The 11,696-nt window shown below is 44.6% G+C and overlaps 1 long non-coding RNA gene across 2 annotated transcripts; it reads left to right on the top strand.

The window, feature by feature from the left end:
* The first annotated feature begins 2,545 nt into the window (after positions 1 to 2,545).
* Positions 2,546 to 11,551, top strand: LOC116438849. 2 transcript variants are annotated; one of them, XR_004237952.1, is made up of 2 exons: positions 2,546 to 2,589; positions 11,199 to 11,551. It is a non-coding gene; the product is annotated as an uncharacterized LOC116438849 (long non-coding RNA). The 2 variants fall into 2 exon arrangements; XR_004237951.1 differs by lacking the exon at positions 2,546 to 2,589 and adding an exon at positions 7,592 to 9,149.
* The last annotated feature ends 145 nt before the right edge of the window (positions 11,552 to 11,696 follow it).

Here is an 11,696-nt window from a genome sequence, read left to right as displayed (position 1 = left end):
CCACAGGTGCTTCCAGCACTGGCACCCATGGCACATGCACTCTGCTGGACCTGGCTGTGTTTGCTGCTTGGAGCTGTGTTCTGAGGGATGAGAAGGGACAGGCAGCAGTGGGAGAGGGGCAAGTCTACAGTGGCAACTGTGGCAACTTCCCCAAAGAAGAAGAGAATGTCACCACTTCTGGTGTGCATTCACCTTTTCCTTCCCCCCGAAGCTGCACTCTGGTGATGATGTGAGTGGTATAGAATAGCAACCTTGTGGTGCCCACACGGCTCTAGGCTTCTAGAACATTCTTCAAAAACGTCATTCTCCACACCTGTGGGAAAAACTAGGACATTAGCCACCCCTGATTCTGTACCACCCACTCATGCCCAGATCCTACACCTTTCAGCTATGTAGATAGACATATATATATAAATATACATAAGCACAGTTATCATTTCCATAGGCATGACCATCCCTTCCAGATGTCCGCTGAGTTCATTCAGTTCATGACTGTGGGTTCTATCCTTCCTAGATGTCTTCCAGGGCAGGAGGGCAGGTGTGCTGTTGGCTGGTTGCTGCATCAGGAGCTCCCAGCTGGTGTATCTGGAGCAATCCATCATCATTGGCCATGGCACTTCTGACACAGAGTCATTCAACAACCAGTATTATAGAATTCAACATTACAGACTGCTCTGAAAAATCAGATTCCTCTCCAGGTACACATTGTGTTTCCCCATCCCTCTGCCTTACCCACTAAGTGCACCCAGGCCATTGAGCAAAAACAATCCCAAGGATGGGTTTGCCTTTACTTGAGGCAGGATTAATCCAAACTGTCTTCCCTAACACATTTCTCATATGCACCACGGGGACTTTATCCCTTTCTATGGTTCGTGGGGGTTTTGATTGGGCAGGGCCAGCTTGATTGGTGAAGTGTCAGTTATTAGCTAACCACGTGGCCTTCTCTAAGTATAGATCCCAGTGTTTGAAGGTCCCACTACCCATTGCTTTCAATGTGGTTTTTAACAGTCCATTGTACCATTTAGTTTTCCCAGAGATTGGTGCATGACAGGGAATATGATACATCCACTTAATCCTATGGTCTCTGGCCCAGGTCTCTAGAAGGCTGCTTTTGAAATGAGCCCTGTTGCACGACTCAGTTCCTTCTGGTGTGCCATGTCTTGCTTTTCAAAGTCCAGGATGGTGTTGCGGGCAGTGGTGTGAGGCACAGAGTACATCTCCAGCCATCCAGTGGTTGCTTCTGAAACTGTAAGCACCAGAAACCCCTTCCTTGGTGGATTTACATGAGTGTGATATAACCAATCTGCCATGTAGTCATGCTGGCAGTGAGCAGCTGCACTCAGGCTCTTCCCTTCACTGCAGTCTCCTCTCCTTCTCAGGAAGTTCTAGGAAGGTCCCCTGCTTCTTGAGGCTAAGTCCCAGTGATACTACAATGTGCAAGGAGGAACAGAAATACCAGCCATGTATTTCAAGAGATGAATGTGCTGGAATGATGCCTCCTGGTGTAGCTCCTATAGGCAGTCCCTGTGAGGCACCCAGAGGGGACATCTGTGGTTTGGGGGAGGTTTATTCGCTTGTAATCATAGAATCACAGAATCCTTGAGGTTGGAAAAGCCCTCTGAGAGACCATTGAATCCAACCATTCCCCCAGTACTGCAAAGCCAACCACTGTCCCATGTCCCCAAGTGCCACATCCACATGGCTTTTAAAATCCTCCAGGAATGGGGGCTTCACCACTGCCCTGGGCAACCTTCTAAGATGTGCTGGGTCAATGCTAAATTTTTGTGTGTTTTTTATTTTTTTGTTTTGTTTTTGTCTTTGTTGTTGGGGTTTTTTTTCTACTTTTTTCACCCTATTTTGCCCATGGGTGTTGGAAGGGGAGGAGTGGTGCTGCTGAGGTGTCTTAGCATCTCACTCCTGTGGCTTCAGTGGCTGATTCCCCATCGTGCTTTGTGGTTCTGAGCCTTCCCCCAAGACCACCATGGGACTTTCATGGCAGCTGGTAGCTCCCTGCTGGCACTGGGGGAAACCCAAATGTGTCCTTTCTCCTTGGCTTAGTTTTTCTTTCCTGGTGATTAGCCATGGGAAGAGCACAGCACTCCCCATTTCCTCACAGGCCATGTGTCTTGGGGTGAGTTTATGATGTGTATGCCATATCACTGCCCTATGCCCAATAACTAATCTTGTGCCTTTCTATGCCTTTAAACTGAGCCTGAGAGGGGGGAGGAAAAACTGAGCAAAACTTCTTCAAAGCAGTTTGCAGCTTGTTCAAGGTCACACAGAGATAGAGACGGCTCTCTGTGTTCAGCTGCGGCAGGAGAGTGAGAGCGGAGGGATGCACCTGGCTTGCTTTCTTTCCAGACAGCTTTTGGCCAGTTTTTCAGCTCCTTTTCCTCCGGAAAGTTGAACTTTTGTTTTCCTGGAACTTCGGGTTTTTTTCCCTTTTCTCTGCTGGACAGTTTCAACATCAGAATACAATGGGAGGACTTTCCACTGAGGCCTTGGCCCTGGAGGTGGGCCCACCACCCTGTCCCAACTCCAAGGAGGGGGAGAGAGAGAGACTACGGAAGGACTCTGAAATTTTCCCAGGTATTTTCTCCACAGAGAGATTGTATTGTTTAGCACTATTATCCTTTTCCTGTGTTTTTGTTAAATAAATAGTTTTTATCAAATAAATAGTTTTTATCTCTTTCACTTTCCTTTGAGGAAAAAGGTTTTTTTGCCAAACCTGGTGGGGGAGGGGTGGTTTGTAACCTGCCCTCTCTCAGAAGATATATTTCTAAATTTGGTCAAACCGGCACATCATGTTCTCTCTCCTTCTGTATTACAATGAATTTTTAATAATTTTCCAGCATCCCATCCCAGAGTTTTCGGTGGAATTTTCAAGCCATGGGTGAAAAAGGCATGCAAGTGAGATTGGATACTAGGGAAAATTTCTTCCGTGAAAGTGGTTGTTGGGTGCTGGGACAGGCTGCCCAGGGCAGTGGTGAAGTCCCTATCCCTAAAGGGATTTAATAGATATGTGGATGTGACACTTGGGAACACAGTTTAGTGGTGGCTTGGCAGTGCTGGGGGAATGTTTGATCTCAGTGGTCTCAGAGGGTTTTCCAACCTGAATGGTTCTGTGAATCTATGGCCCTGATGGGGGGACACCCCTCTGGGATGAGCACCTCCATGATGCTGGACTTTGCACAGCTCCCTGTTTGATGTGCTGGCTGTTTCCTGTCCTTGGGACACTTGGAAACATCCATGCAATCCAAATAGTAGATGAACTTCATGTATTTAGGGCTTTTTCCTCAGGAACACTTGTGTCTGAGAAATGACTTGTTGAGAAGAGTCAAACAATTCTATATGTATCAGGAGGAGAGTGCTGGAAGCACTGGGTAAGGATAATCTCTGTTTTATGATGCTGCAACCAATATAGGATTATTATACTGAGTTTTTATGGTTATCCTTTAAAAACTATGTTAAAACATAAAGAGGGTTGGAAGAAAAATCCAGAGAATTGTTAAAAGTTTGGAAAGCATGTTTTACAGTCTGAGCCTCTGGGCACTCATTTCATATGGAAGAGTTGGATCATCATGTGTGAATTTACATGGGCCACAGGGATCTGGTGTCAGACAAAAAATAGAAAAAGGTCTTACGGTGAGAAATTAATTACACCAAAGTGGGAATAAGGCTTAAGTTTTTAACAGTGAGAGTAACACAAAAAGAACATTTTGCTGGTCATGATGAACTGTTCTTCATTGCTGAACACTTTGTTAGGGGAAGGATTTCAACTAAAACCTGAAAACAATTGAACCAAATTGAACTATATTGTTGTGCTGCAAGGAGATGTCAGCTCTTCCAGAGGCACAGGCCACAGTCTGCAAAAGTTGGGACCAAGGGAGAATTTGTGATACATGACACCTCTAACTCAGGCTAATCGTGGAATTCCTCAAAGCTCGTTAGAGACCTCCTTGTCCCATGGAAGCCTTTCAGGCACCTGAACATGGTGGGCTTGTTAGTGTGTCAGCAAGGTCCCTGGAAGAAACCTGTCCTTTGACATTTATGCAGGTCTCCTCTCTTGCAAACAGGGGATCAGTGCTGAGTTTTCATCTGCTAACTAACACATGGACGTCTTTGGTTCCCTGATTGGATCCCATGGTGCCTCCTCATGTGGAAGAAGAGCCTCTGCCTGAGCATGGTGGCCACTTTTAGACAACTAAGATGATGCCATGCCATCGCCTTTGGTGACTCTTACACAGCTCCTGCTCACATGCTTGTGATAGAGAAGATGCTCTGCACATTGGAGACTCAACAGAAAACAGTGAAAGTCTACAGACATTTTAAAGCCAACGTCTTCCATCTAAATCAACCACTATGTTTAGATTAATTTTTTTTATCCCTTTTTTCAATTAATTCCAATCTATGTGTCCATGTAGTGGACAGTGCAGGAGAGTCCATGTCATAGACAGCACGTCTGGCTGTTTTCTTCTCCAGCACCCTTGGCTGGAGGTCCATTGCTTGGAGGCAATTAAGAGTATTGATGATTGATCACAGGAGGGTGATATTACTGCATGGGGAACAGAGACCCTTCTAGGCTTACACAAGCTGTTGAAGCAATGGGTTGAATCTGGGCTGAATCATCATCTCAAGTTAAAAATATTAAAAGCACAATGCTATCCCCAATATCTCTGTTGCACACCCCAACACCTTTATTGAGCTTTGAAAGGTTCTGTTAAACAGATCTTGTGGGAAAGACATAGATTTCAGTCTGCTAATCTCAGAAAAATCCAGGCATGTCTCAAAAGGGCAGAGATTTGCACTAGACTAATGGCCTGCTCTGGAGGAAAAAGTAACTGAATAAACTAGATGAACAATCCCATTTTCTGATGCTTGGTAGTGTTGACAGTTGGTGGTTCATGGTGGTTTATTGTCTTTTGCTTCATGTGGGCTTCCCTAGTGCAGGAGCCTGTGAATCACACTGTTGGATGTAAGAAGTGGTTGATAGCACTGTATTGCACACAGACATGGTTTCATCCAGCTGTGCCTGCTCCCTTTCAAATTATCTTTTACTTTCCCCACAGTTCTGCAGTACTGTGAAGTGATTTTGTAGTTTCCTTACCTGGGAACAATGAGGTCCAGGGTCACCTCTGTCATTTGTAGAGAAAAGAACTTCTGTCACTGCAGAAAGTCTTTAATGGAGGAATTAAAACAATGCATCCTTCATGGTGGAGGAAAGTGTAAAGAAACATGGTAATGCTCTAGTTCAGGTTTATTTAGTGCATTCATGACTTTATTTAGTACTTTTTCAGCTTTTTTTTAGTGTGCTAATGGCTTTATTTAATGCATTGGTGATTTAGTCATGGAAGGATAAAGGACAAAGTAGAAAATTATAAATATTATAGCAAGTCTACTAAAAGAATCATGGAAATAGGCTGAAATATATTAACAGGATATACCCTAGTTCAGGGAAACCACACAGAATGCAAAGGTGATGATTTCTTAATTAATCAGAGGAGTGATATAATAAATAAAATAAAGGTTTCATTCCTCCTTTGGAGTTGATCTGTAGTATTGAGGGGATGATGTGGACAAATGACAGTGTGATGAGGCCAGAGGGATGACCAACACTGTCACAGCGATAGGGAACTCCAGTATCTGGAAATGGGCACTGAAGTCTAAGCATGTGGCTTGTCCAGCTGCCAGGTGGTCACAAAAGCAGTGATGACCCATGTTTTTGTGCCTGGAAGCTAGCGAAGAGGTCAGTGTGATGATGGGCACAGGTATCAGCAGTGCAGGGATCCAGGTGCTCACTTCTAGCTGGATGCTTACTCTTCTTGTCATCTTGGCTGGGTAACAGGGGAGGTTGCAGGTGGCAGGGTAATGGTCATAAGCCTTCCAGGGCCTAAAGGAGGTCTGAGAGAGCTGGAGACGGACTTTGGACAAGGGCCTGGAGTGACAGGACAAGGGGAATGGTTTCACAGTGACAGAGAGACGGGTTAGATTGGACACTGCAAAGAAATTTTTTCCTGTGAGGATGATGAGGCCCTGGCACAGGTTGCCCAGAGAAGCTGTGACCATCCCATCCCTGGAAGTATTCAAGGCCAGGTTGCATGGGCCTTGGAGCAATTTTGTCTAGTGAAAGGTGTCCCTGTCCATGGCAGGGGGTGGAACTGGATGATCTTAAACCTCCCTCCCAAACTAAATTGTTCTGTGATTCAATGATGATTCCATAAAACAGGCTGATGTTCAAGATATTTCCCTAAGGAAATTTGCAGAACTTCTGTGAGGAAAACACTTTTTGGATCAAGTCTCTGAGCGCCTTGCATGACAGAGCTCAGCTCCTCTTGTCTCTAACTCGTAATGAAGATGATTTGGATTCTCTGTTGGAGATGTGGAGTTTTTCTGTAGGTAGTACATTCTTCAGCTTTGGGCACAAAAGTCAAGGATTAGACCCACCTTGCTTTTGGTGTTCTCCATTCAGGATCTCCCCATAGGGACTGGTCATTTGGGATCCCTTTTCTGGTCCGTGGGGAAAAGGCACATTTGGGGCCATGCAGGTCCTTTGCCCCATTCTGCACTGAGAAGAAGATGAGCCATGTTACAGAAATGCCCACCTCTCTTCTCTAAGGGAACTCAGGGGCTCAGGGGCAGTCCATCAGCCCTTTTTTTTGCTGGATTACAATCTTTGCTACCCAAAGTCCTCCTCACTGTTTTTCATACTCAACTGCCGCTGGTTGGATACTTGCAGCTCACTGCATTTCCCATGGCCATTGCATTTGTGTTCTGCTCTTGTTGCTGAATTTCAGATGAAAAAGTAGAATTTCTTTTGACTTCCATGTTGTTTCCTGGTACATAAAATACTAATGATAATGATTTTCATTCTAATTCTTTTGGCTGATATAGGTCATCATCATGTTTTTACCATAGTCAGAAATGTTTCATGACATTCAAAGACACTTAAAAAAAAGTAGATATGAGCTAATGACTTCAGCTCAGATGGAGAGGGACACACTGTGTGGCAGCTTATAGCCCTTACACATTGTTCCAGTTTGGCCGAATTTAGAAATATATCCTCTGAGAGAAGGCACAACCACCCCTCCCCCGCCAGGTTTGGGGAAAAATAAATTTTCCTCAAAGGAAAGTGAAAGAGATAAAAACTATTTATTTAACAAACACATGGGAAAAGGATAATAATGCTAAATAATAAAATCTCTCGCTGTGGAGGAAAAAAACTAGGAAAGTGTTAGAGTCCTCCCTCTGGTCTCCTCAGAGCTGGGGCTTGGCCCAGGGCCAGGCCCTCTGCGCTCGGTGGAAAGTCCTCCCGATGTGTTCTAATATTGAGCAGTCCAGTGGAAAAGGGAGAAAATCCAAAATTCCAGGGAAGGAAAAAAATTCAACTCTCAGTCTCTCTCCGGAGAAGACGAAGCTGAACAACTGGCCAAAAAACTGACTCGGGAAACAGCAAAACCGGGTGCTTCCTCCCTCCCCTGCCGCAGCTGGGCAAAAGTTGCTATCTCTGTGTGACTTTGAACAAGCTGCAAACTGCTTTGAAAAAGTTTTGCTCAGTTTTTCCTTCCCCCTCTCAGGCTCAATTTAGAGGCATAGAAAGGCACAAAGTTAATTTCTGGGCATAGGGCAGCAATATGGGATACACATCATAAAGTCACCCCAAGACACACATCTTTGTTTTATGTAATGTCACTCTACAGTTGTATTATTCATATAAACTTGAGATACTTTTTGGATTTGTCCAGGAAGGTTAAGACAGCATGTGCCATACTTTCCCGTTTATTTTACATTATGAGCTTTTAAAATTCTTGAGGTAAAAAGATTTTCTTCCTTCTCAACAGAAATAGTTTCTTTGTTGCTCATAAAGATTTAATGCAGAAAGGACTATTCTCCCAAAACCTATGGAATATGCTTACTTGCTGCAGAAAAATACAGCAACATTTTGGAAACTTCCAACAACTTCAGTTCAAGCCACAAAAGAGCTGCTGGCCTTTCATGGGCACAAATTCCCTGGGAATTTATCTCTTTTCTCTAACAGTGTGTAAATCATAACTAAGATAATGTTTGTAAGAAAAAAACACCCTTGTATTTGTTAGGTTTGAGCTAAAAGGAGAAGGAGAAATTAGGCTTAATTGAGGTTTTATGCCTTTCCTTGGTTTCCTTATCCCACTTTAAGAGAGGGGTAATAAAGCTCACTTGGAAATGTTTAGTGCATGGTCACGAGTAGTTTGGAGTAATGGTTGATCTCATGCAATTTCCGAACTTTATTAAATCTCTGGTAATTTTCAGATAGTTTTACCTTTCACCTAGAAACTCCTCTCCATAACCATATGGGAGGGATCCATTTAATATTACAAATAAATAGATTTTCTGCCACCCAAGATTTAAATGCAATTGATGTTTTGTTTACTCTCTACCTCTCATCTAATATAACCTTCTCCATTTCTCATCCTTGTTATTACTTTTCCAAACTGGTGAGCTTTGAGGATGTAATTTATACAAAAAAATTCTGTGCTATTAAAAAACCCAAGATAATTTATTGTGCTGAAATAAAATTCCCAGCATGTAAAGTCCTTAAAGTTAGCATGATTTGAAGATGTTTTCAGACATATTAGGTCAAATTCTCATCCCTTGGAGCCTGTTGACATGGACTACAATCATATTTTTCCATCCTGGACCCCAATAGAAAAAATTAAATCAAAATGAAACACTTAATTAGTCTGAAAAGTATTTTCCTATTAACTGAATAGTCGCAGCAATAACTCACTTGTAATTTGGAGTTAAAATGGTTTTCCCCTTCTTTAGTGTTATCCTTAGTGGGAATTGGATAACTCCTGCAATAAATCAACGGGCACAGCTACTGCTGATACCAATCACATTTGAGTGGCTGCCCTGCTCCCCAGAGATGCTCTCTGGGAGGTTTTCTTGGCTTGAGCCCACACATTTATTTAACCCACATGTTATTTTCCCAAAGGAGCATCTCAACAGTTTTGAATGCCCCTCACAGCAGATGGAGATGGTACAACCATATACTCAGGAGCAACAAAAGAGGAATTTCCACTACCCAGCATTTGTCATGTGGTGGAAGTGGGCTGTTGTGTCAAGGCCAATGGAGAAACTCTGAAGGAAGATTGGTTGTTTCTTCCCAGCAGGTATCTTTGATGGAAACCTGCCCTCTGGCAGTGGGAAGCCATTAACCCTTGTCCTGTCACTCTAGACCCTTGTTCAAAATCCCTCTCCAGCTCTCTTGGAGCCGCTTTAGGCACTGGAAGAGGCTCTAAGGTCTCCCTGAAGCCTTCTCTTCTCCAGGCTGAACACCTCCAGCTCTCCCAACCTGCCTCTGGAGCAGAGGTGCTCCAGCCCTCAGAATATCTTTGTGACCTCTTCTACACCTGATCCAATAGGTCCATGTCCTTCTGATGTTGTAGCCAGGTGGGGATCAGTCTTTTCTCCCAGGTAACAAGCAACAGGATAAGAGGAAAGAACCTCAAGTTGTGCCAAGGCTTGGGTTGGATACTGGGGAAAATTTCTTCTTGGAAAGGGCTGTTCAGCCCTGGCACAGTCTGTCCAGAGTACTGGTGGAGTCCTCATCCCTGGGAGGATTTAAAAGCCACATGGACATGGCACTTGGGGACATGGGTTAGTGGTGGGCTTGGCAGTGCTGGTGGAACAGTTGGATTTGATGATCTCAGAGGGCTTTTCCAACCCAAATAATTCTGTGATTTTATATCCTATTGTCATTGTTTGACACTGGCCCAATGCCAGTCACCCATGAAAGTCGCTCGCTCACCCTCCCCTGCCACAGCTGGGCAGAGGAGAGAAAAATTAATGAAGGGTTCATGAGTTGAGATAAGGACTGGGAGGAGAGAAAAACCAAGGCCGAAACAGGCTCAACTTAAAGGTACAAAGTGAATTTATTACTAACAGAGTCAGAGGAGGATAATGAGAAGTAAAATGAGCCTTTAAAAACACCTTTTCTGCCCCCGAACCCCTCCCCGCTTCCCACCGACAGCGCAGGGAGACAGGGCGTGGGGGTTTTGGTCAGTTTGTCACCCGTGGTTTTCTTCTGCTACTCGGGGGGAGGAGTCCTTCCCCTGCTATGCCATGGGGTCCCTTCCCACAGGAGACAGTTCTCTGTGAACTTCTCCAGTGTGGTTCCAATCTCACGAGCAGCAGTCCTCCCAGAACAGCTGCAACGTGAGTCCCTCCCATGGGCAGACAGTCCTCCCAAAACTTCTGTGGTGTTGGTCACTCTTCCATGAGGTGCAGTCCTCCACGGACAGGCTGCTCCAGCCTGGAAGCAGGGGCCCTCTCTCTCCACCAGGTGTTCCACTGGATCACAGCCTCCTCCAGGCATCCACCCGCTCCGGCACGGGCACCTCCCCCACGGGCTGTGGGTGGATCTCTGCATCCCCCGTGGATCCCCATGGGCTGCAGGGGCACAGCTGCTTCACCATGGTCATCACCACGGCCTGCAGAGGAATCTCGGCTCCAGTGTCTGGAGCACCTCCTCCCCCTCATTCTCCACTGACCTTGGTGTCTCCATGTTTCCCTCACATGTTCTCACCTCCTCCTCTTCTCTGAAAAAAACTGTGCCCCACTTTGTTTTGATTTTCTTCTTAAATATGTTATCACAGAGGGGTTACCACCATCTCTAATTGGCCCAGCCTTGGCCAGCGGCATGTCCATCTTCAGAGCCATCAGGGATAGGCTCTGCCAGACATGGTGGAAGCTTCCAGCAGCTTCCCCCCCTGCTACCGAAAACCAGGCCATGCAAAACTGATACACCTATGATTGTCGGAGCAATTTCCCACTTGAATTTCTGATTTCATCCAAGTGGACATGGTGCCCCTCATGGTGAGTCCCTGGACACTCATATTAAAAAATCTTTCCTGTAAAATTTGGGAGAAGCTGTATTTCCAAACATGTTTGTTTTGAAATACTAATTTTTACACTTGGGTGGCAATACCAGTGAAAACAGTGCAAATTGATCTCTCAGTGACTTGGAGATCTTTGGAGTTTTAGGAATGTTTTTCATAATAATTAATATCCAGGGACAAGCACAATCAAAGCTTGCACAGCTAGGGCTAGAGCATGCTGAAGCCTCAGGGAGCCTGAGCATCAGGTAGCCTGGGTCTTAGAGAGCATGCAGTGGGACTTCTAATGAGATTAAATCCTTTCAACTCTATTTTATTTTGCAGCTCTGCCACGTGAAGGAGCTCCAGGGGACTTGGGCTGTAGAGAAAGGTTACACTTCAGGCTGCTTTGCAGATGCGGTGCATCATCCTGGAGCCATTTTTTTTGTCCAGCTGTAAGTAAACTCATGAACACCCCTGTGTTCTGTGGATGTCCCAGGGTACAGCAGGGGTTTTCATTCTCCTAATTATGACTTGCTGGGAAATACTTTCATTTTCACATAGGTGCTGGAGTTAAAGAGAAAAGATTCAGTGAAGCATTAATTTATGTAAAAAAAAATCCTTACATTGATGCTATCTGAATTAACTTTTACTGTCTTTATTTAATTTTTACTTAAAATTAAAATAACATGTCTGCATGTCTGTTTTTAACTATTCCTAGAATCACAGAACCAAAAAAACATAGAATCACAGAATGGTCTGGGTTAGAAGGGGCTGTTAAACGTCATCTAGTCCAACCTGCTGCCATGAGCAGGGACATCTTCCACCAGACCAGGTTGCTCA

Source organism: Corvus moneduloides, chromosome 2 (genome assembly GCF_009650955.1).
Source record: "Corvus moneduloides isolate bCorMon1 chromosome 2, bCorMon1.pri, whole genome shotgun sequence".
Lineage (NCBI taxonomy): Eukaryota > Metazoa > Chordata > Aves > Passeriformes > Corvidae > Corvus > Corvus moneduloides.
The sequence above is the reverse complement of the archived record's forward strand: the minus strand, read 5'-3'. Positions and strand labels throughout refer to the sequence as shown.